This window comes from Protopterus annectens, chromosome 2.part1, assembly GCF_019279795.1.
Source record: "Protopterus annectens isolate FY-2018-M chromosome 2.part1, PAN1.0, whole genome shotgun sequence".
In the NCBI taxonomy this organism is placed as follows: Eukaryota; Metazoa; Chordata; order Ceratodontiformes; family Protopteridae; genus Protopterus; species Protopterus annectens.
In genome coordinates, this window is record NC_056729.1 from 976451511 (window position 1) to 976478027 (window position 26517).

The window sequence follows — 26517 nt, forward strand, 5'->3', positions numbered from 1 at the left end:
AGAAACACTTTGAAATGGCAGCTGTCTGCGAATAAATGTACACGGCACAAGAGACTTTTCAAAATGGCTGTACCTTGACTGCACTTTGCAAAATAACTACTTTGCACACAGCAAATTCTTTGAAATAATTGCACTGTAATAAAGCACACACTCTGCAAACACTTTGCTCACTCTGAGATACTTCAAATAACTCTAGTTATGCTGTGAATGGCTTTGGTCAATGCAAAATAGTAGTTTATGTCAAAAGACAGTCGTTCACTAAAAAACATGCAGTTGCCTTGCTTTTCTAAGCTTATGTTGCCCTTTTATTGTACTTGTTATACCCATTTAACCTCTTATCATTCGCATTATACTTTTCTTGTGCTCGTTTTACTTTAAACATGCTCGTTATGCAAATCAGAAGTAATTCTGAGCCCTACATAAATATCTCTGCTAGTTTTATCAAATATCATGGTTTTAAACATTTACTTTAATTAACAATGCGTTTTGTGCCTTTCATATGATTAATAATGCGTTTTGTGCTGCTTGTTTAATTAATAATGTGTTTTGTGCCTTATGAATGCTCCGTTTCATTTTCCTTGCAAAATAAATGATTTGTGCAAGTTCTGGTTACCTTTAGTTCATTTCTGGCCCTTTTTGATCATTTGAGCTCTTTTTCACTCAGCCAGCACAATCTGCCTTCACCTTCAACTCTGTACCTCATATCTTGAAGAAGTTGCTCTCTTCATCCCAGTTTTGGACCATGTCACTCGTCCAGGCAGGATAAAACAGACAAGCGGTTGTGGCTTCAGTTCAAGCAGCTTTATTACACACAAAACACATCAGGAATGAGGCTTTGTAACTTAAACTGAAATAAATTTATAAACAGACTGCCTACTATATTCATACATGTTAACACTCTGGCTGTTTATCAAAATGACATTGCTGCCTGCACATGCTCACTGTTTATATGCACGTGCCTACATCTGGAAATGGTTTTTAAAGGTACAACACATGCTCTGTTCTACAGTCATCATTGAAACCTTTTGCCGCTATGGATACTTCCTGCTTGACAGAGGTAGAGGTAATATGTCTGCCAGAAAAAACTTAAGGCAGGTGGTTACTGAAATAAATGCAATAGGCGGTTGTGCCAGAAACTATAATCAGGTGTGAGTCACTATGATTATAGTGGCATGCAGGACAGCAGCTGTGGTAGCATGAGGATAGATGGCTATGGGGGGGGGGGTGTCATGCTATGGAACCTACATTCACTGAAAATTAGCATTTCCTGTCCACTGTCAGAGATCCAGACAGCTCAGCAGAGGGTTCACACAGATTCATTGATGTTAGTGCTGATGTGGACAACAGGCCGTGTGTCCCAAGAAAAAATTGAAGGTATGCTGTATATAAGTCATTTAATGCCATTCTAGACATCTTTATGTGTTACTAGTTTTGCATCTGTAAACATCCAGATGTGTACCTTAGAAGAGAGAACAGTCCAACATAGATTATACTGGGGGGGCTGTCAGTCTGACTGATTCTGCGACATTTTTTAAGGGGAAAGACAGGCAGGGTATTATTCTCTTGTCTTTGGATCATTTGTGTTCTGATGCTTGTTAGCCTCCTTTCCACTGCCTTCCACTTTTTCCAGGGGCATTGGAATTACCATACAAAAGACCATCTGCAGATGGTAAGCACAAACTTCCTTTGATTAATAATGTAGATGTAAGTCTGAGGAGAGAGTAAAAAGTATTGTTTTCGTTAACATCGGAAATTATTTAACATGAGTGTGTAGAACAAAGTTCAGATCATTTTCACTCTCTCCTTCTTGTGTATTTTGCTTATTATCACAGGTGATTTTGACAATGGCAGTGTAGAACTTGTACCACTTGATGCCAGAGTATCTGTAGCCTCTGATGATGATGGTGTTGCTATAGAGGCACAGTCCTTCTTGTGTAGAGGGTCAGTCTAACATTGAGGTTGTTGCTCATATATCCACTGGACTTATTTTGGACACAGTCAGTATGCCTATGCAAACCCATTCCACTGAGCCCTTAGATATAGAACAGGTTGAGGGTGACACATTTGGGTAGTGTGGTTATTCCAGTTGCAGAGCTGGATGAGTCTGCCCATAGCCATCGTGAGGGCATGGCACCACACTGGAAAGTTGTTAGAGCTGCCCAGAGGAGGTCCACTGTCCACCCTCATCCTGATGCTGTTGTGTCATTATGTGCTACTAAATGTATGTATTGGTCCACCATGGAGGCACAGACATGTTCCACCAGGGTCTCAGAAGAGATTGTGTGAGTCCTAAAGTGGTGCATTCTGACTTGCCTGACTGCTTCAGCTGTGAGGGTGACTCATTGGATTGGATGAGTGACACACTGGATTGGGCAGTGTCTGTGCTGGAATATATATATACATATCTATACATGGTTTATTTCTTAACAATTGACATTCAATTCAATATCCATGACATTTTATTACTCTTGAACATTGTTCTGCATATATAGCTCTCATATGTTTCTTTTATTTCTATTTAGTTTGCTTCTTCCCTTTTTTGAAAAAAAAAACACCTCCAGATTATTTATCTCCTTTACAACATTCAATGATTTTGTTATTGTTGTTTTAGATTTTCATCTCCATTTTCTTGTTTTTTTTTTTTGGTCACCAACATTAAAATTAATAGGGTCTTACTATGTCTCGGCAAGTTGTTTTCTATATCCCAAATCAAAAGAATGAGAATTATTTCTTTAATTATGATAATTTGTTCCCCCTACATTTCTGAGAAAGTACACTGATTTTTGGAAATCTACCAACTTGTTACACCTCCCGCTAAAAATATCACTTTCGTAAATACCCTTCTCTTTCCCATTACACTTCCAACAATTGCTGTTTACTTGTGGAAAAATTATCTGAAATCTACTTGGGGTAGAAAAATACCCGTTTAAACACTTTCATGCAAAAATTCTAAGCCTTCTAGACTTTTTTACATATTTGGGAGCTATGCAAATATCCTCATATTGTTCTGTTGTATATTGAATTTCTGTGCTCATTTCCTGGTCTTTTCTAACCTTTTCTGATTGAGTCTTATAGTTACTGTGCATTATTTTATATGCCCTACTAATTAGGTCTTTGGTAACAATAGCTTTTATTCCAGACACAACTATAAAGTTGACCAGGGCTGGTCTTTTGTTTAACACTTCCCTATCCCTTTCTCTTTGTCTATACTCTGTTTCTATCCCTGGCAGAGAAGGCAGTCTCCTATCCACAGTCCAAACTTCTGCTTGCCCTCATCCCACTCCATGACTTTTCCCTACATAGATCTTTGCTCCCAACACCTTTATTCTTTTGTTAAATTTATCCAGTAAATTTCTTCTCCCACTTGGCTATTTTCAAAAGCCCTTCTTGCAGCCATCTGTTTCAGTAAAAACTCCATTCTCCGTTCCTGTATTGGCTTAGTTCTCAAAATGCTTTCTGTCAATTTGTAAATAAAATATTCAGCATGGCATGGCTGTAATTGTTCTCCTTAAGGGCCTGCATCCAAAAGTCTACTCTCTCCTTATTTTGTGAACTCCTCCCCTGTTCTAACATAATTTCTTTCCATGTCTGCTTGTGTTTTGTATTTGAGCCTTAACTGTGTAGCTCTAAAATATCTTTTTAATCTGGTAATCCTAAACCACCTTGTTATATAGGAATAAACAATTTATCCCACTTAACTGTTACCCTCTTTCCTTCAATTTTTATCAATTGTTTATTGATTATGCTGCACAGCTTCTCATCTGGTTGATAAAAATATGTTTGATCTGTATACAATACTAAAGAGACTATAAACATTGCTTGTGCCTTACTAGCCATATTCATTGTTAACAGCTTCCAACTTCTCAGTTGTTGCATAATCTTTTGCTTAGTCTCTTTCCGCATATCCTTAGCTACCATAATATAAATATTTTTAATCCAAACACCTAAATACATAATCTTACCATATCCCCATAAATATGGGCATGGTTGAATCATTTGTGAGAACATAATTTGCTACTCCAGCTTTTGTTTTAGTTTACATGCTAACAAAAAAAAAAAATTCCACAACACTAGAATGTCTTTTCCTAGATTTATTGAGTAGAAAATAACTCATTTTTCTTGAGTACCATATCTGGTATTCCTTGGATTTGTGAGTCCCTTATTTTCTTTGAAAATGGTTCTAAGTATAAGGCAAATAACAAAGGGGAATAAAGACACTGTTGACTGGTTCCTCTTTTCAAGCACACCTTGCCAGAGAGGTACCATCCCACCTTAATTCATGCCTCTGATCGTTGATATGATTTCACAAATTACTCATTATTCTATAAGTTCATAGGTTCATGGGTAAGAACTAGGCTAGCTGCTCTTGCAGGCCATTTTAACCCTAACCAGTTTCCGTTTTTGTGCTCAACATATCCTACCCCATTTAGTTATAGATTCACCTTACCCATCCCGTGGTTGATAATTATATTACCCCAATGAGAATAACTGGGATAATACCATAGATAATTCAAGGGGGCCCATGCATTGGATAAAATATTTAGGAGCTGCATCTGTCCATTAATAAATAGTGCATGGGGCAGCTCTGGGAGCAAATTTATTGTTTCCCATACATAGATCTATGTTGCTCTTGAAAATGAACAATGATGAGCTTTGTTTTATGTGGCTGGAGATTCTGTTCCATAGCAGTGGTATACTCTGTAAAATACACCTATCTATCCAAACCATTATCCTCATGTTGCAGAAGAGGTTTAGATCCCTAGACTGAGTATTTCTGATGCCAATTGACTTTATGATGTGCAGTAAATCCATCAGTAATGAGTCAAAGGATGCCTTGTATGCCAGACACAAGTCACCCCTGAGCAGTCTGTAGGATGCCGAGTATAGTGACAAAGCTTTGTGTCAATCCATATATGACATGATTAGGCCTTGTATCCTTTTAGTTAGTTATCTCTGTGGGCATTCCAGTTGTTGCATTTGTCTGGACAGATACATGCTAAAGGGGGAATTATATTCAATGATTGGCCTGGTGAGGGCTGAGAAAAGGAGGACAATGACATCTGTAGATCTAGACACAATCCCTTTGTGTATAAGCTGTGCAATATTGAAGGACTTTCTTACAACAACAGACACATGTTGGTCAAAAGTTAGATCGACCTTCATGTAAGTTCCCAAATCCCAAACAACTGAGTCTACTGTTAAGGGTATATTGTCAACGTGGTATTTCCCCTGGGCTAGATGACTTCCCAAAGGATGCAATAATGCAATTTCTGACAGTTTTAAACATTGATTTTTGACACCAGTTATTTATTTGAGACCAACTTTCCTGCAGGATGGTTAAGTCATTTGGGAATTCAGTGACTTCTCCTAGCTGGCGATCATATGCAAACCTAGTCAGCCAGAGAACTTTGGTATTGGCTTTTACTTCAGAAAAGTAGATGCCAAACAAGAGAAGTTCCAGCACAGAACTGTGGGGCAGAATATATTAGGAAAGATAGATGCTGACATTGCCCAACTCAAAAACTCCTAACTAACTGCATCAAATGTGTTCTCTGCATTAACACCCATCAAGAATAGTGGGATCTTCTTGTATTCTGTTTCCCTTTGGACCATATCATTATTCTATTAATATTGTCAAATGTCTATCTCCCTTCCACAAAACCAAATTGAGCCATATCTGTCAGTTTTGGCAGCACCTTATCCATTGTCTTAGTTAGTGTAGATACATAAACACATTATAATCATGATTAAAATTTGAAATCTGTCTATATGAAGGGTTGAGAGGGTCTGCAGTATAGCCATCAATGTTTTCCACCAAAATGTTGGTAATTGTCCCATGTTTTAAAACATTGTTAGACACAAACTTCCAGATATGTATCACATTCTTACCTCCTAACTTCCAAAGCTCCACAGTAATACCATTTGTTCCTGCAGATGTCTCTGTTGATTGATTATATTATCACCATACTAATCTCATCCCCTTCCATCTTAGGTATTAATTTTTGATTCTCACTTTCCACTAACCTTCGCATGTTTAAGTATTCCACAAATATTTCAATTTGTGTCTTTTTGATTTCCCTGTTCCTCTGCTCTATACCAGTTTGCATAAAATTTCTTAAATTGCTCTTTTACCTCTTTAAGGTCTCTGGCTATTTTTTGAGTTATAGGCTACTTATGTTTGGAAATGTCCCTTCCTATTTTCTGTTGGCTAAATTATTGTGCTAATAGTTTTTTTGTGTTTTAGGGTTGTTATAAAAAAATATTTGCTTAATAGCAACCTTTCTAAACTAATGCATGTTATCTAAATACTACCTTATTTTCCTTTATCATTCAAGATATGCACGTCCTTTTATTCTGTAAGATTCCCCTTTATGTGCAGTACTTCAACCTGTGAAAATCCCTCTAAATAATTCCTATTGCTTCTTTCCAATATCTATTTCTCTCTCAATTCTATAATATTTTTAAATTCCAGTTTCATTTTATCCCATACCTCACCTATCCTATCTTAAAAAATGTGCATCTTTCTTAACAAGTCTTGAATCATTTCCATATGGCTCATGATAAAAAGACCCTTGTCTCTCTCTCTCACACACACACACACACACACACACACACACACACACGCACACACACAAATTATCAATTCAGAGACATGCTAGCTTTGATGATGTATGACCTCATTATCAGCTAATTTGCATGTTTCTTGAATTACAGTTACTACCACAAAATGCAAATCATGGTTACACTGCATGTCATGGTAGTAACTTGATGTCCGTGTAGGCAGTGGCATCATCCACAGTCACTCTATCTCACATACACAAGTACACAAATGTGAATACACACACAACAGCTCCTGTACCTGTCCCTACTCTATCAACCTTCCCATGGTTCCCTTCACCCCTGTCATACTTTAGTGTCATTACAGCATGTATGTATTAGGCCCCGGTGGTCTAGTGTATCCTCCCACCCCTGATCCCCATTATAATGTTGGTGGTTTTAAGGTACTTTAAAGAGAAATCCTTGGTGGTCTAGTGGTTCCGTCCCACCCCCTGATACCACTTACAATATCATTTCCATTACAGAACTTTACAATGTAGTCCCTAGCAACTGGTGGTTTTCCACCAACCCCAGAACACCCTTATGATGTCTGTGCCATTATGGCACTTCACTTTACACTTTATCTCTGGGGTCCAGTGATTCCCCCATTTCCCAATGCCCATACTACTGTTGCTGCCATTACAACACCTTAGACTATAAGCCCTGATACTTGGTGGTTCCCCTGATCTCTGTTATGATGTTCTGTGCCTTAGGACAATTTATGGAGTATTCCTTGGTGTCTAGTATATATCTCACCACCAGATCCCTGTTTTGCTGTCTGTGACATTATGGTCCTTTAAAAATAAGCCCTGGTGTCTATTTACTCCCCCTGCCATGTTTGTTTTGGCATTTGAACAGTCTTTTGTCCATGTTCATTGCTGACATGGCAGGGATGGCCATGCTTATCTGTCTGAATCACTTGACTATGTAGATGCCATCTGGGGTAGTTTTGGGGAGAGGGAGAGCACATGGCTAATTAGCATATGGCACTCCCCCCTGGAATGATTCATTAGCATTTAGCACAGTTACAGGGCCATCTCTTCCTGAAGCTGCTCATCTTCATGTTGGAGGACCATGCAGCACTGTGTAAGGTGGCTGCTGAATCAGAGAAAGGTTCTGCAATGTATATACCTCAGTCTACACATTGAGTGTAGACTGCACACCCTGCTAGATAGGGGTCCAGGGAAGTAAATAGTGTGGGAAGAAATAGCCAGGGGACTTGTTATGGCTAGGCTTGTATAGGCCCTAGGGCTGATAGCCTAGTACCAACCTATGAACCTATAAGGTATCTTACTGAATTCAGCCCATTGTCTTTATAGGGACACAATCTGAAATACAGCAGTTATTAGATATATTTCAAAACATTCAAATAAATCTCCATGCTCCTGTGAAATAGAATTTTGGTCCAGTCTAACCCAGTTATTGTACCTTGTAGAATAATGTGCACATTTTTTTCTGAGTTCCTGTTAGTAATTTCACATCTTCCATGCTAAATATTCTCACCTTTCTTCAGAAATCTACCTGGCTCTGTTATATTTTTCCCTTCTAGGTCCCCCTGATACATATTCACTATTGCATATCAAGTTGCAATTCCCAACCATGATCAATATTTGCTATTGGAATCTAATTACCTTTGTCATAATTCTCTTAAGGTACTTAATAATAATGTTAGGTGTAATATAAAACCATGTCAATGTAATCATTCTTTCCTGCCAATAATCCATTATTACCCCACGTTTGCCATTATCTTTCATCTCCTCCTTATAGGGTCATAGGTGTTTACTAGGTTAATGACCACAAGGGCTTTTTTAAGCCTAGCAATGCATCTCAAATCTCTGACAAGTTCTGGAACCCTTGATAAGTGTAAGCAGGGACTTGGGAGATGAAACATTTACAATTGAGATGAAACATTTACAGGTTGCCTATGTCCATTAGCAATATAGGTGCCAAGCCAGGGATGAATTTCCTGTTCCCCATCCAATTGCCCAAGTTACACTTGACGTGGGATAGTGAGGAACTCTGCTTCACATGGTAGTGTCTGGTATACATAGCTCTCTCTCTCCAGCAGGTCCTATTTATATCAGTCTTTAGAACTGGTAATTCCGGTGATGTTTGCTTTGTGGATATGCAGGAGGTCCATCAGAGTGAGGACTGACAATGTCCTGTATGCCAGGCATAGATCTTCCCTCAACAGCCTGTAGGAGATATAATGCAGGGATAGCGCCTCGTGGTGGTCTACAATGGACATTTTACTTACACCCTGTATTCTTTTAGTGAGGAACCTCAGTGGACATTCCATTTGTTGAATATGCCTTGTTAGGTACATAGCAAAGGGGGCATTGAACTCACTGATAGGTCTGATGAATGCCAAGTACAGTGGAACAATGTCTTCCTTGGACTTAGATGCTGTACCTTTGTTAATAAGTTAAGCAACATAGGATGATTTCCTCACTACTGTAGACACGCGATGGACAAAGTTAGATTAATGTCTATGTGTGAACCTAAGTCCCTGATTACTGGGTCAGCTCTAACCTATCTCCTCTATCATTATTGAAGCGTAACTCACAAGTCAGTATTATCACCCACTATTTCCATTGTCCCTTATCCTCTACTGAATAAAGATTCTGAAATCCTTTCTTTGCCAACTTCAAATGCTTATTTCTATCTAAGAGTCTATCCTATAACATGGGAGGCCAAGGTGGTGCAGCAGTTAGTGTTGCCCCCTCAGAGCAACAGGTTCTCTGGTTCGATCCTCTGCTGGGGTGCCTTCTGTGTGGAGTCTGCATGTCCTCCCTGTGGTCGCATGGGTTTCCTCCAGGTGCTCCGGTTTCCTTCCACATCCCAAAGACTGGATTGGACACTCTAAATTGGCCCTAGGTGTGAGTGCATGGGTGTGTGTGCCTTCTGTGGAAGGTTGGGCGCTGGGTTGGCAACTCAACACTATAAAACTCCACTGCCAATCATGAGCAGACAGGTGATCCGCTGTGGTGACTCCTAACCGGGAAAAGCCAAAAGAAAAAGAAGTGTCTCCTATAACATACTGTATTTACCCAATTCTTCTTAATATAATTAAATATTTTTTTTTCTTGTCCATAACTGCGTTGCCAGTCGCAGTCTGGGAAAGGATTGGAAAGTCAGCCATTCTGATAAGATGTTACTAATTTCTCATATTCTATGTGCCAGTTTTTTTAAATATATGTTCCCAGCATGCAACTTACATGCAAATGTTAATGTTTGTCAGGCTAGTCTTATAGCATATGCAGATTCTCATCTCTGTTTAGACCCCTGTCACATTTTCCCAGGCATTTAATTTCAATAAAAATACTCAAGAAACAAAAAAGCTATATATATTATGTTTGATCCCCAACACCTTTTAACTCATTTGCATTGTTATGATATATACTTAAGAGATTGATATTACTAGAAACACATCTGTTTATATTCTGTTCAATATATCAAACATCATTTATTTTCATTGAAGTGCTCATTACTTCCCCTTTAAGTAGTAATGTTAGTGTTTCCACATACGGATGTTTATAAGTTCACAGTCCAGTCATTTTCTGATTAATTGTCTGTGTTTTGCTTATAGATAAACAGAACAGCTAATAGTGCTGTAGTTTCATGGCACAGCTCATTCAATATGCTAGAAAACTATATTTTTCATGATTTTGGTGCACACTTCTATCTGTATACATAACACCAAAGAAACCACCATAATTTGATATACACACACGATCAATTCACTTCAACCTGTTCCTCTTAGCAACCCCAAATCACAACATTGTGTTGTCCTTTATCTTGTTACAGCATAAATTCCAGATACATTGCATAAGGGAAAAAAGTACTTTTCATAATATCACTGGTATTATCAGCAGTCATTGATACATCTCCCCCACCTCACATTTAAAATGCATCTGCATACTTTATAGAGCTGTTACAATGTAACATGCACTTGATATCATTACGTTTATTATACATGTATTACTAAGAAAAAAAAGAACGTTTACTTACATTTACAACTTCATTTCATTCATTATCCTTCTCAACATTAGTGACAATGTGGGAGCTACATTTTAAAGTTCCTACACCAGTTTAACAGTCCATCAACTTCCAGTCTTTTTTCCTTTTTTTCCACTTCTTGCAGAACAAATTTTCATGTCCAAACTGCATCCTGTGGAAATAATAGTTTACAGTTACTCTATTTATTTCCTGCTTTCACATTTTTACTGGCCTTTTTCTTTGTCATGTCGACAACCCATCACCCGTCTCTGATTTTCATCCAAGGTACTCTTGCAGAAAGACAAGTACCAACACCAAATAAAAAGGCACCACACTTAAAATGCATAAACCTAAAACAAAACCTTAGCTTAAAGAATTATTTACAAAGGTAATAAGGTAAAAGCTTCGCGTTTTAAGGTGATTAGATTAAGCTACAACTCAGAAAAAATATAAAAAAAAACGTAATCACTTTATTTATAGTAAATAATCATTCAATTAATCATTAAATAGCAGTTAAAGGCAAGAAATAAATAATAAAATAGCGTGTCAACTCATTAAAGAGCAAAACTATCAAAACACAATACACAGCAAGGAATGGCAAAATAAAATATGCAAGTCAAATTCCCATTAAAAAAAGAAAAAATCAAGTAAACAACAAAAATATGTACATAAATTGCACTTATCACTTACATCATATGACTGACCTAAGAGATAACTCTTGGACACTTTCTTTTATCCGGGTTTTGAGAGAGCATGTGTGTAACTGTATTATAAATTTAAAAATATTTTAAAGTTAGCTTTAACATTTATTATTTTAAAAGTTAGCTTTAATTTTTATTTATTATTATACTTTTAAGCGTTACTGCTTAACTTAATTTTTAAAGCTTATAAACACTTTTAAACAACCATTAAAACGGGCTTTAAATCTCAGAATTTGATTGACTTCGTATTTCATACATATTTATTTATTTATTCGGCACACAGGTACAATACACATTTTTACACATTTTTAATTTTTTAACTTTTTTACTTTTTTTTTTAGCATAGCTTATTTTTCTGTTTACCTTTTATTTATATTATTTTTGTGTTTCCTATAGTATATATTTGTATTGTCAAATTGTGTATTGTAGTACACATATCATATTCAGTTATATTACTTTTGTTTGATTTGCTTTACTATTTACTGGTATTCATTTTATTGCATTGCTTAATGGATGCCTGAGACATTGTGTGTTTGTTGTGTACGTTGTGAATATGTGTGTTTATTTTTTATGTTTGTTTCTTTTATTTTTTTACTTTGAATGATTAATCACGCATTTTAGGAATTAGCTACCTTTTGAATGATTTTCATAAAAAGGGAGATTCTGAGGAAGCTTTTTTTTTCAGCCTTAAATAACCTTTTATTTTTCTGTCATAGCAATTTCTGGTTTACCTTTTTGTTTAATTCTTTTGTTTTTATTTTTTTTGCTGTTGGTTTTGTTGCGTGTTTTTTTTTTTCCTAGTCAGCTCCAGAGCACTTTTTTTCTATTGCTCAAGCATTTTCCTTTGGAACACTAAAAAAGGTTTTGTTGGAAAATTATGTAGGATGATGTGTCATTATCAGAGGAATAAATGAGAAGCAGAATCCCGTTCGACTTGTTGTCTCAGTTTTTGTTGGATGAATGTTCTTATTTCCTCCTTCATCCAAAAAGGTTTTTGCTCCTTATGAAAATAATTCTGAAGACAGTCAGATATACTGACTTGAATCTCACACTTGCTTCATGACACCATCTGATTGCAGGGATATACTTGCTCCTGTTCTGTCTAGTGTAATGTAAACTTTCTCTAACTCAAAAATTGTAGTAAACATGCTAAAACTAAAAACTCTCATGGCAGTCATGATCATGGGTATATACATACCAGGTAATGATCTAAAACACTGAAAGGCATTCTCTGCTGGGCCTCCTCAAAAATCCATCAGGAAACCATATTATTGAGTGATATTAATATAGATTGATGAAGTATGAAAGTTCAACCAATAATACAATATCTGTACAAGTTCATCCAAATTATAGCCAAACAGATTAGATTTAACAAAGTAATAGCCAAACAACCAACCTTCGATTGGATCCTAACATCCTCTGTAAATAAAATATCATATCATGGGACTCCATCAGAAATCCTAAGTGATCACTTATCAATCTACACCAAATGGTACCAAAGTAACAGCCCCAAAACACACCATTATAACTTGGTAAGAAAACATACTACATTTCATGAAGACACTTTTATTAATATACTATATCTCATTAACTGGAGTCACTAAAGACTCTCCCATAGATGAAGCTGGCTCTGAGTTCTACAAAGTCTTTCTAGGTATTCTAAACCTACTAGCTGCCCTCAGACTAATAAGAGACAAAGCCAATCCTGCCGCATGGCAATCGTTAGCAACAAAACAACTCATGAAACAAAGATACAAAGCATGGAAGGTCTAGACAAAAAAATAAAACAGCTCCTGCTAGCTTTTCTTCACCTGTCTAATCAATGGATCTGCTCTTGTACATCTCCATGATAAATGTCTCTCTTATCTTCAGCTTGTCATAGTATTTATGCATTATGTATTTATTTATATTTGTTTACCAAGTTATTGCACTGATCTCAATGGACCACTTGCAGACACAGCCCAGGTGAGTAGAATCACATAAAAAATGAACAAAACATATCTACAGATACAAGGATATGCTAACAAAAACATATTCATATTTACAGATTGAAAAATATGCTGCAACTTTTAGTTATCATGAAATCGTTTCTCTTCATTCAGACTGCTATACCCAACAGCCAGCCTTCATCAATACCTGAATAGTTTTACTAGAGTCTCCCAGCTATATACATAATTTTGCGACACTGCTCACTCCCACCTCTATACTTGCAATACAAGCTTGTGATAACCATCTATATAACTATCTCTGTACCTTCTTTACACCCCACCTCTTAAGTATAATATTATAGCCATAACCCACGCCTGGGTGTGGGTAATGCTGGATTTACCCACGGTTGGCGTGGTTTGGTCATGAGGGCGAAGCCCGAGTGGCCAAACAAAGCCAACCGTGGGTAAATCCAGCATTACCCACACCCAGAAGTGGGTTATTGCTATTATATTGCTATTATACAATGACTTATTTAAGAAAAACAATAATTACTTTTCTTAAATAATGGCATTGTATAATGCCTCCTTGCTGCCCTTCCACAGCTGTCTGGTATTCTGTGGCAGTTATGATGTACTGTGCATGCGTATGCCTGCGCAGTACATCAGAACTGTGGGCAAAAGCAACGGAGAAAGCTAGATCTCCATTGCTTTTTACAAACTGTTTCGCTATGTTAAATGGGTTTAACATAGCACGACAGCTTTAAAATAAGCAACGGAGATCTCCGTTGCTTATTTTAAAGCTGTCTCTCTATGTTAAACACATTTAACATAGCGAGACAGGTTTAAAAAAAAAAGCAACGGAGAAAGCAAGATCTTCGTTGCTTTTTACACACTGTGTCGCTATGTTAAAGGAGTTTAACATAGCGAGACAGCTTTAAAAAAAGCAACGGAGATCTTCGTTGCTTTTTTTAAACCTGTCTCGCTATGTTAAACTCTTTAACATAGCGAGACAGTGTTTTAAAAAAGACTTATACTAATGGAAAAAGTCCGGGCGATTGGACCTTTTTCCATTAGTATAAGTCGATTTACAACGTACACACTGACCAATCAGCGTGCATGATTTGGAATATTAATGGGGGGGGGGGTCATGGTATAATAATATTTTCTGCCCTACCTAGTTCCTTCCCTCACACCAATTTTTCTGAATTTCTAAGCATTGATCACATGATCTATTATCTATCTAACAAAACTACTAGTACGCCTCTTCATATGCTCAATGTTTGGCATCTTTTAATGCATGAGTATCTTTTATACCGTAATAGTTTCCTCTGCTTATATATGAATGTAATCTAATTAGTAAAATGTATGTGTAATTGTTAATGTATTGCTGAATGTTTGTTTAGAAATGTTTGTAATATGTTGGAGCCTTTCTCTCTGGGCCTCCACTGAAGTTTTGTTTTTGACTAAATCCTGTCAGACAGAACCTGTAAACAAAAGCAAAAAAAAAAAAAAAAATAGTGTATGGGTAATAATTATTTTCCACAAGCACTCTGGCTTGATCACTTGATAATACTTCAAACTTCTGCTACAATTGTGTCAGGAGCAGCTCCTTCTGCTATGACTAGATATTTACTACTATAGATCTTGGCTTCTTTTTCATGACCAAATTTTGAGCATCGAAACAATGTGCCCATTCAGTTAACAGGTCCTGCACTGAAATATCAATGCAGTTGCCTATTTGTACTTTCATAACTTAATGCAATCTGTTCCTTAATTTTTCTTGTACAGTAGAAAATCTCAGGTTTCCTCTATTTTGCTGTGACTTCTAGCTCTACTATTTTTCTAAACAGTTCTTCCTGAGAAGCCTCATATTCATCCACTTTTTCCTTCATTTCATCCTCTGATTTCTGCAGTTTTCTTAGCTCATCTACTCTTGTGCCCTCCCAAAGATGACTGTCACTGGCTATTTTTCCTTTTTTGTAAGACCGTTTAGAAACTGGAATGGTATACATTACTTTGATGAAGCATGAAAAGATAACATTAAAAAGAGAAAAAAAGAAAATAGAAGGACAAAAAAAAGAGACGTGGGACATTCAATAAATTCTAAGATCGACAGTAGTTAACACATGGTAGTGGTGGACAGTGCACAGTTTACATTTCTCTGACTAAGGGGCTATTCATTCATATCAACATAGAGTACAAAGGTGGGTAATAACATTTACAACCATCTGCTCAATCAGAATTTCTAAACAATGGCTTCCTTTTAACCTTTTTCCTTACCCCATTGCAAACTACTTTATTTCTGTCCTGATTACTGCAGAGCTTCATTACAACATTGATTCTTCTGCTTGTTCAGGAAGTTTGTTTTAGTCAGTCCATCCATCCATCCATCCATCCATCCATCCATCCATCCATCCATCCACCATACTGCCAATGAAGTAAGACTTCTGTCTGTTCATTGTTGGCCTTAGTTGAAAGGTCTCAATGGCAGTACCCTCTACTCCCCATCTGCACCTATTTCCCAGTGCCCCCTCCCGCAGTTTCCCACACCATACAGATTATTTTTTTCTTCCTTTTCACACATTTTGTCCCATCCTTCAATTTTTTTCTGCATTCTTTATCACACTCTAACTGGCCAAGACTACACTGTAATAGCTGTGGAGGAAATAACTGAGGTAAGTAGGGATTTGGTTGCCATTAGGCCCCAGAAGCAATGGTTTTCTGGATGTTCTGAGGTGCATTTTAGGGCATGTTTTTTCATCCAAAGATGTTTTGAACAACAATCATGGCTAAGGAAAGAAATTCAAGGCCAGATGCTGAAACATAGGTGTAGCAAGGGCACACAACATCTACTATTCCTCCCTCAGTACACCAAATATTAAAATGTAACCTACCCCCTTGATGATGTCATCTTGAGCACCAGGATCTGCCAAATCCAACACCTTGGCATGCTGAGGTATTGAATTCAATGGAGAATTGCTACTGGCAGGCCTAATAATATGATTCTGCAATATTAAATGGTAATGATACATGTTGTCTTATATGAGTATAGTGTGCCAAGTCCTAGTGAAGCTCAGACAGAACAGAGCCATCAACAAGAGGGAACTGATATTGCAGCCAGGCTCCTGCCTGCAGTACCAGTTATGTCATGCAGCTCCACCCATGTGAGGGAACTGGTATTTCAGGCATGTTACCTGCCTGTAGTACCACTTTGTATACAGATGGTATGGATGAGCAGCTCCATCTTTATGAGGAAGCTGGTACAGTTTCATTATAAAAGTGGAGCTGCTTTGCCATGAGGTCCTTCATAGCCACAGCTACATCTGAAGGGCATATAGGTAAATATAGGCCTCATGGTCAGCATGACCATCATGCCTGCATTTACATGTTCAAGGGAAGTGACGTGGGTGTGGGCCTGCTATATCACCAGGGAATGTAGCTCATAACTGCTAAAGAATCTGAGACAAAACTTAAAATAATTGGAAAACAATTGCCCAAGATAAGGGGTAATTTTTTAAATATGACTCTAGTTCTCTTAAAAAATAAAATAAAAATAATAGAACAGCATTATTTTCATGAACATATGTTACCTGAACCATAAGAAACTGTAATGTCTGGCATTATTGACTATAATCCTCAGTAATGTATGAGAAAAAAATATGACAGACAGGATATAATACGAGACCACATCTGGGAGATTCTGCTAAATCAAAGACAGTTGAAAGGTTTGCCAGAGAACTGCATCTTTTTCCCATTTTTTTAACAAAATGAAACAAGCTTTCCCCCAAGGAGGTTGGAAGACAGTTCACAATTTCTAATACTGTGTACATGTGATGTTATAAGCAGTTCCAAATGTGCATTTCTGCAATACAACTCCATCTATATGTGGAACTAGGAAATGTAGACAGTCTAGCTTTCAAGTTGATACTGCCTACACTACCTTCTACCACATAAAGATCAAGCAACCACCTTGCAGAAAAGTCAAATCTATCAGTGTATTCCAGCTTAGTATGAAATATAAAAAAATACTGCCAGAGAAACCATTACAAATTTATTGGTTATTTAATGAAAGCCAAGTGAAAAATATGTAAAAAAACGTATCCTTTGTTTTATTATAACACTATCACTGGCTTTTTAATTTTATGATATTACAGGCTAATTATAAACAAATATTTACATTAAATATATAAGCCTGAAACAAGCATTGGTATACATTATCGATCACTTTTAATATTGTGGGGATAAGTTAAACAAATTTTTGGGCATATAAATATAGAACCAGTGCCCAGAGGTTTATAGTACCATAATTTCAACATAGATAATGAAGTTTAAAAAAATACTGCATGTTAAAAACACTGTGTTTTGGGTATACAAATCAAGACATGTCACTTGCTGGAGGCTATCTTTTAAAAATGAAAAATGGAATATGATGTTCCTGATTTTACGTACCCATAATCCAGAATTTCCACTATATTAATATGTACTGATATCTTATGAAAGTGCATGTTTCCATCATTTGGTTGCGTTTTTGGCTTCTAGATTGAAAGTTTAAAACTATGTATTTTTCATTTGACTTGTTATTAATTAGAATTCTGGTGCAGTTTGTGTAATCTTGAAATGAGTGAATGCAAATTATTATTATTAAAAAGAAACAAACATGTAAAATAAAAACTAAAGACAGCTGTAGTGTTATAGTTCAAAGTCATTAGAGCATCCTTTATTTTTTGTGTGGTTCTTATGGGCCCTGAGCATCTACCTGAAACTCCTATATTATAATCTGCCTTAGGAATCAGCACTAATGTTATTTGCTTTCTCTTTGTCTCTTTCTTTTGTTTTTCTTTCTTTTTTCTTTTTATTTATTCATTCATTTTTGATATATTGATGTGCAAGTATCTGGTGCTGCCTTGATGCTATGAAGAATCATAATCCTTAAAGTGTGGATTACCAGCAAAGACATATGTCAGATGACAATGCAGCTAAGATCATCAAGCCCAATAAAGGGAAGCTGGAGTAAGAGAAGGTGCAATGGCATCTTTTATGGGAGCTGCCAAAAGTACATGACAGCTACAGACTGCTAGCAGACCTCAAACAGATCCCCAAGCATGACAGAATTATACAATAAATGGAGTCATGGGTATGACAGCTGCCACTGAAGTAAGCCACTTAACACTGTAGCTTTTATATAATGTGAGTAAAAGATTCTTAAATGTGGAACTAGGGGATCTTTTTTATAGCTATAAGCAAGCTGAGATCAACTGGACACTTGCCCAAAGAGGGTCCCAGGAGAGGACTAGTAATTTCATTTTAAAGTTTTATATACTGAGATTTACATTTTGGACTTGTCAAGTTATATACAGTGCTGGTTATTGCAACACATTTGTAAGTCTCAGGTTGGGATTGCAATGCTTAGATGTGGTATGGGTGGGTGATGTATAAAATGCATTAGATAAAAAACACATTTCCATTTTGTATGAATGGTGAAATGCTAACCATGTTGAAGGCTACGTAAAGCACACAGATTTTATAGGGGTTTAAAATTTATTTCAGGTTATTTCTTCTTTTTCTTTTTCATTTTCCTTAATGCTGCAGGATCCAAAGATGATTGCATACGATAGTGTGCATTAGTTTTTCTTTTTCAAGATGTGTGAGCACATGTAACGACTTGTAGAGGAAGAGGAGACAGATGGCTAAATATAGACTTTTAGAAGCTGTCTCTGTGGCATCCCATGCTTGCTAGGGGAGGCAGCAGCAAAGTAGAGAGGACAGTTAATGATCTTTGTATTAGGAGAAAGATAATCAGGAAATGCCAATTGTTTTGATATGGTAGAATATGGACTACTTATAGAGAAAATGAGAGAGAATAGTGATGCTACCAGTATGATAAATGTAAGGATATATTATTGGTATTGAAGGAGGCTTCAGAAAGGGATATATTGCAGGCATGATCTTAAAGCAAGTGATGAAGCATCTAGGGTTTAGAAAAAGTGACAGAGAGGAAGTGAAGATTAAAGATTGAAAGTGAAAGTTGTTAAGATTAGAATGCAGAAACTCTAAAATGGTAGAGGGGCTGTACTGCATAGGTAAGGATTAAAATGGTAGAGGGGCTGTACTGCATAGGTAAGGATTAAAATGGTAGAGGGGCTGTACTGCATAGGTAAGGATCTCTGACCACATTTGGGCACAATGCAAGAGGATAGGAGGTTATGCCAAGATAACTGTATATGGCTAGATTTTGAAATGTCAGGAATGGCTCTGATATACTAATGGAGAGGAATCCATAAGATGCAATTCAAAAGGATGTTAAGGTGAGGGCCGAAGAGAAAAGAAAGTTTTCTGGAGTTGCAGCTGGCAATAGTGGATAGGATTCAAATCCAGATTAGTGAGAAGGATGGTAAGACAAGGTGAATGGAGGATATGCAATGTGAGGAAAGATAAAAAAGAAAGAAAAGCAAGGCTAGCATTTGGGGATACAGGATGAGATAGAAGAGACAAAAAGAAAGTTACAAAGCATAGAATGGCAGGAGTAAATGTAAGGTAACAGGCTAGAAATAAAGGGTTTTAGCAATCAGTATGTCTGATAGCTCTATGAGCTTCAGAGTGACTGGAGGACATATTGGGAGAAGTATTCGTGCTCTTAAGATAACTGCTCAAGGGTCCAGGAGGCCTACCTATGCAGTGAGGTTGTAGGGGGCACAATCCAAATATAGGGTATGGGGAGTTGTGATAATGGGGAGGGGAGGAAAGAGATGAGGTAGGACAGAATGTGCTTAATATTCAAACATAGAACTTAAGGTGATTAAATAATCCAATTAAATGGGCTACATTGATGGTAAACTTATGCAGAGTAAGGCCAGCTTGGCTGAGATTTGGGAAACAAATTATTTGCTAGGGAATCTAAAAAGTTAAGTTCTAAAAACTATCAGCTGCTGCCACTGATTTTTACAAAAACAGAGAGGAAAGAGGAGTAATGCTGTTAACTAGGAAAGGGACTGTGTGGGAAGAAGACTGACAGTATTGGGATAGGGAGGTGGTTGTTGGAGAAATTCATTGAAGATGGACAGGGACTCATGATATAGGTGTCTTACAGCCCTAATGGGGATGAGAAGGATGTAGTAGGAACTTTTTTTGAGAATCTGGAAAAATAATAGAATATGCGATGATGGGATGGAGGAATTTCACCATGGAGACTGAGGACTACATAGAAAGTTTGGGGTTGTGGAAAGATATGCAAGGTATGAAAGGCAGTTGTTGGTCGGGATGTATGAGTCAGGCTTTGCTGATGTTTGGAAGTAAACTAATGGGGAGAATTGAGGTATACTTTTTCAAGAAAATGGAAGAGATAGGCAAGTTGTTTGAACTATCTTGTTTACAGGGGACATGTTCAGCAGAATGAAAGACAGTGAAATTTTACTGAAGAGCCTTTTGAACCATACTCAGTAATAATAATACAATGGACAGAACTATCAGAAAGCATCCCTAAATGGAACCTTACAGAGTATGGAAAATGTAGGCAGACTGCGAGAAATGGTTAAGGAGGAAAGAAGTGTGAATGAGATGGCAGGAGATGTTTAGGTGGGAAAATAGTGTGATGCAGTGAAAGTGAATTGGAGGGACAGAATAATGGACAGCAGAGAGGAAAAATAAAAAAGAGAATAGGAGAAGAAAAAAGGAAAGACAACTTGAAGGAATTACAAAGGATACACGGGAATTAGCAAATGTAATGAAACAGAGATAAGATGAGGAGAAGGAGAAGAATGTAAAGGGGCTGATGAAGAAATCACAAAGGATGCTGGAATAATTATGGAGCATAAGTACAATTTCAATTTGAGACAGTCTGAAGAAAAGGACAGTAGGAATAAAAAAGCTGAACTGGTTATAAGGGAGCACATTAGTGGACACTGGTAGTGGTTGATGATAACCTACTAACTTCAAGGTTAAAACAAAAGTTGAAAAGGGCAGGGTTTTGGCACTAATGTCAGAAAATGTGAAGCTAATGACTACCATGGAGGCTACTGGTAGGAAATTTCTAAAGAGTATCTATAAAGAACACGTGGATGGAATTATTAAAGGAAATAAGCTAAATGAAGGTTTATAGAAAGAGCATCCCTTAAAGGATGGGGGAGAAAGTGTTTAGTATAGGGATCACTTCTGGGTAAGTTATTACAGCTACCACAGCAGCTAAATTACAGAAACACATTGGAGTTGATGCCTATCCAGTGAATTTTTGTAAGGCAGTGGGGTAACAGATTTTAGATGACCTGTGTGCAGTGTTTGGCAGCATACGTGGGAAACTAATAACCAAATCCTAGAAAGAAACAGTCATGATGGTTCTTCTCAAATAAACAGAGGGTCAGAATGGAGCTAGAAACTGCAGGCTATTTCTTTGATCAATACAGACATGAAACATTTTGTAAGAGTTATGCAATGCAGGTTTTTGAAGGCTATCCCTTTGTCAGTGACAGATGCCCAGGTGGGTTTTGTGCAAGGTCACAGGTACAAAGATCATTTGAAATAGATAATGAACTTTCTCTGAAAGCTGATAGTACTGGGTGTTCTTAGTCCCATTTAACTTTTTAAAGCTGTTGGCACAGTGAAAGGAAAGTCTAGAGGCAGAGTAATAAAGGATGTATGTTTTGGGGAATAGTGCTGAATGGATAGCTGTCAGGTGGGAAAAGTATGCAGACAGGGACAGACCAAGGCTGACATTTCTACTTTTTAATTTTTCTGTTGGGTATTAAAGTGCTGTCATGAGTGAGACAGAAATGGTAGGAGGTAGAGGTAAGTCTGTGATTCAGTAAACTCAGAAGTATACAGTATATACCCATGTATGGGACAACTTTATGAATATGTCTAGGTGTAATTCTGAGACAAAAATTCCATTAAAATCCACTGACCTGAGTATAAGCATAGAGGTTAATGGTAGTTAGATACCGCAAGGCATGACATTCATTGAAATGTAAAATATCAAATTAAAAGCTCTTAATACTTTTTGTTTTAATGAATATCATACTGCAAAAATACTGCCTGAAACAGTAGCATTTAAAGAGTGCGTCAATAACGATTCGTCTCTCCTCCATCTGTTACAGTGTAATAAGTCATGATTGTCTTACCTTATTGACACTTCACATAATTGTATCTGGTATGTTTTAATGACTGTTATGCTTTACTGACACAGTACTAAACTATGCACTTTAACAGATGCGAGTGGGGATTGCTACTGTGACTTCCAATGGTTCAGAGTATATTATGATAATTCTGCAATATGGCAATCAGTGAGACATAATATATAGTGTGAAAAATACTTTTGACATTTTATATTTTAATGACTCTTATGCTATGAATGTCCTGTTTTCCTGTCACTTCACTGAACTGTATGCAGCTTAGCAAATGCAAGTGAGGATTGCTACCAGTTCAGTGCAGGGCTAAAGTCCTACCGTTTCATGCAGTTCTTTAGAGTATATTACAATAGGTTTGTAACATGGGAGTTATTAAAGCATTACGTGTTAAATGAAAGGTACTTAGTACTTTATGTTTTAATGACTGTCTTACCTTGCTTACACTCCTTTTAAATGTATGCAGTTAAGAGGTGCATGGAATAATAGTGTTTAGACACTATATCATTAGCAATCCCTGCCCCGTCTGTTGAATTCCATACAATTAAATGAGATGTCAGTAAGGCATGATAGTCATTAAAGCATATAGCATGAAGTGTTTTTCATTTAAAGCTATATTTTTTAATAAAAATCATGTTGCAATAGTGTGGTATATCATATTAGTCATGCATAAGTCAACCCTTATTTTTTGGCATAGATTTCTCAACTTGTATATATATACATATATGTATATATATATATATATATATATATATATATATATATATATATATATATATGTGTGTGTGTGTGTGTGTGTGTGTGTGTATATATATATATATATATATATATATGTATATATATATATATATATATATATATATACATATACATGCACAGATATATATATATATATATATATATATATATGTATACATGCACAGATATATATATATATATATATATATAGATATATATATATATATATATATATATATATATATATATATATATATATATATATATATATATATATATATATATATATATATATATATATATATATATATTTATATATGGGTCTACCTGAAAACACTGACATGCAAAAACACAGACAACGAAATCACCGACATCACAAAACCAAAAGTTCAAAAACACGAAACTTCACATGCCCGACAAACCACAATCCTGACAGTCAACAAACAAAACAAATTCCCTGTCCAAAAAGCACACACACAACACAAGCACACCAAAAACGTTACAAACCTACACTAAACCTTACAAACACAACTATCTATGCACTAACCTTAACCCAAACCCTAACCCTAAGGTCCGTCACTATTACACACTCACCTAACCCGCACCCTAACCCTAACTCACTTAACCAGCCCCTAACCCTAAAGTCTGTCACTATCGCACACTCACCTGACCCGTGCCCTAACCCTAACTCACTTAATCTGCCCCTAACCCTAAAGTCCATCACTATCGCACACTTCCTTACTCTCACCCTAACCCTACAGTCCGTCACTATTGCACACTTACTTTACCTGCACCCTAACCCTGCCGTCCGTCACTACCACATATTTATACACTAGCACTCGTTTGACATGTCGGTGTTGTCAGGGTTGGGATTTTCAACTCTCTGTCATCTCCGTTGTCAATCTTTCAGTGTCGGTGTTCTCGTCGTCGGCATTTCCAGCTTTCGGCGTTATCAGGTAGACCTATATATATATATAAATATATGTGTGTATGTTCTATATATATATATATATATATATATATATATATATATATATATATATATATATATATATATATATATATATATATATATATATATATATAGGTTTACTATCATAAAATCTACGTTCACATACCTCCCAGTCCTCCGATCATCATTCATAATGTCAAAAAGGGAAAACTCTACATTTAAAATAAATCCGCAAAGGACCTTATTTCGAACTACTGAACGGCGCACAAATTAATGTGACGTCCACTGATGTAAATTAATCTGCAACAAAGATCTGCTACTCGCAGTAAATAAAATGGAGAAAAAGGGCGGAAGTACAAGACGACACGATTATAGAGCTACCGGTAGTGAAGACTGTCATTTAAATTGATTACATTGCGAAACAGGTGGATTTATTTCCGTAAAGCGTATGTATAACCTGAAGAACTAAGGAGATTACTTTCTGAGTGTAGAAGGGTGAGTAAAACTGACATGTGAGTAGATGGTTTAAATGTGTAATGTAAATAACAGTATATTAACAAAAGTTATAACATATAATGTTTGTACAGCTCATTATGAGCAGTATTATGTGAATACATATTGCTTTAAGTATTAATTGTTAATTGAACCGTGACATCTACAAGGAGTAATATATTAGATTTCACTAAAATGGAAAATCATCTTACTGTAATGGTTTTACAAACTCTGCATATGTTTTTTAAATTGTATGAGTTGTGTATTGTAGTCAGTGTTTGACATTGGCAGTAGATACATGAGCATATAGTCAATGTGTGGTGTGACAGCTGTTTGCATAGTCATGTTTAAGGTTAATTGCATAGTAGTAGGACAATTCCTTTCGGCTATAAGCAGTATTCCTTTTGTTGAATGAAGCAGTGATAGAGCTGAGAGTGAGTGTTATTATGCTGTGAAATGCACAATAGAAAAGAATACTGCATGATGTTGTGTACCTGTGTAGGTATAGATTATAGCTGTATACTGTTCTATGTTTTGATTACCAGCAGGCTTTAGTTGGCAGCAAACATGTATCGGCTTAAGTGTCTATCTGTATATTTGTATCGATAGTATTTGGAAAGGATAAATGTGTAGTCAGTGCAATTTAAAAATGTTTGTCCATTAGGAGATGTCCTCCATTGGCAATGCAATCCCTTTGTCATGGGTTGTGTTCATGTTACTTGTGATATAGACAAGTGATACATGCCTGTATTACATAGCAGTAATACCATTCATTGTTAGTAATCAAGTTACTGTTGTTGATTTGTAGGTGAGCTCAGGTACTATGTCAGACCAACCGACCGTGAGTTATCCTGGTATTATTGGCTCATTGTATGGCACTGTGAAATCACAGAAAGGTCGCCCAATTCTTTGTATTGATGGTTATTAATACTACCTTGAAAAGAGTAACCCTGAGAAGAATTACTGGTGTTGCACTCAGAAGGCAAGGCAGAGGTGTAAGGGCTGTTGTATAATGGAGAAGTGTGCTGGTGAGGAGAGGCTACTGAAAAGCACTGGTCATTTTCATGCACCAGATGTGGTCAGGGTAGAAAAGACTAGGGTAAGTGAAGCCGTTAAAAGGCATGCTGAACAGACTCTTGAGGATCCATGCAGGATTGTGTCTGAGGTCCTGGCAACCACGTCCACTGACGTAGTGACCACCATGACAAATACTGATGCGCTGATGCAGAGTGTGCGTAGGGTAAGGCGTAGGAACAGCATGAATCCCAGAGTAGACTTAGCAAGTCTGAAAGATTTAAGCCCGGAGATGATACCATTGAAGCAGGGACACTTCATCATTAAACACAGTGCACATATAGTTTATAAAAATCCACCTAATGTTAAGAACATGGTAGAAAGAATAGGGAAATTCAGGAGAATGAATTTGGGTGAACTAGTAGGAACATTTAAGTGTGGAAGATGCCCACAGTGTATTTTTATAATAAATAAGGAAGAAATACACTTGGAGAGCAGAAATAAAACAATAAAAAGTTTCAGGTATTATAATTGCGAAACCCAAAGAGTAGTATATTTAGCGACCTGCCAAAAATGTCAATCGTTCTATATTGGAAAGACAGAGAGACCACTAAAAAGGAGGGTCTATGAACATAATTATGACATTAAAAAAGAAAGAGAAACAAACGCCCTTTATAAACACACAAAAATTTGTTCAGGCGCAACCTACTTGTTTTTTGTATTAGAACAGATTCAGATTGATCCCAGGGGAGGCCCATGGGAAGACATACTAGAAAGTAGGGAGCTTTGGTGGCAGGTGTATTTAGACGCTAGTAAAAGCCCAGGATTAAATGATTATATATCCATAGGAGCTATACTAAGACTAAAAGCAAATAAAATTTAAATTACTGAATCTCAGATTTCAACACTAGGGGGTAGTAGGCTACAGAAGAATTAAATAAGTAACATGATAATATTATAAAATAAAAATAAAACTTTTTCAT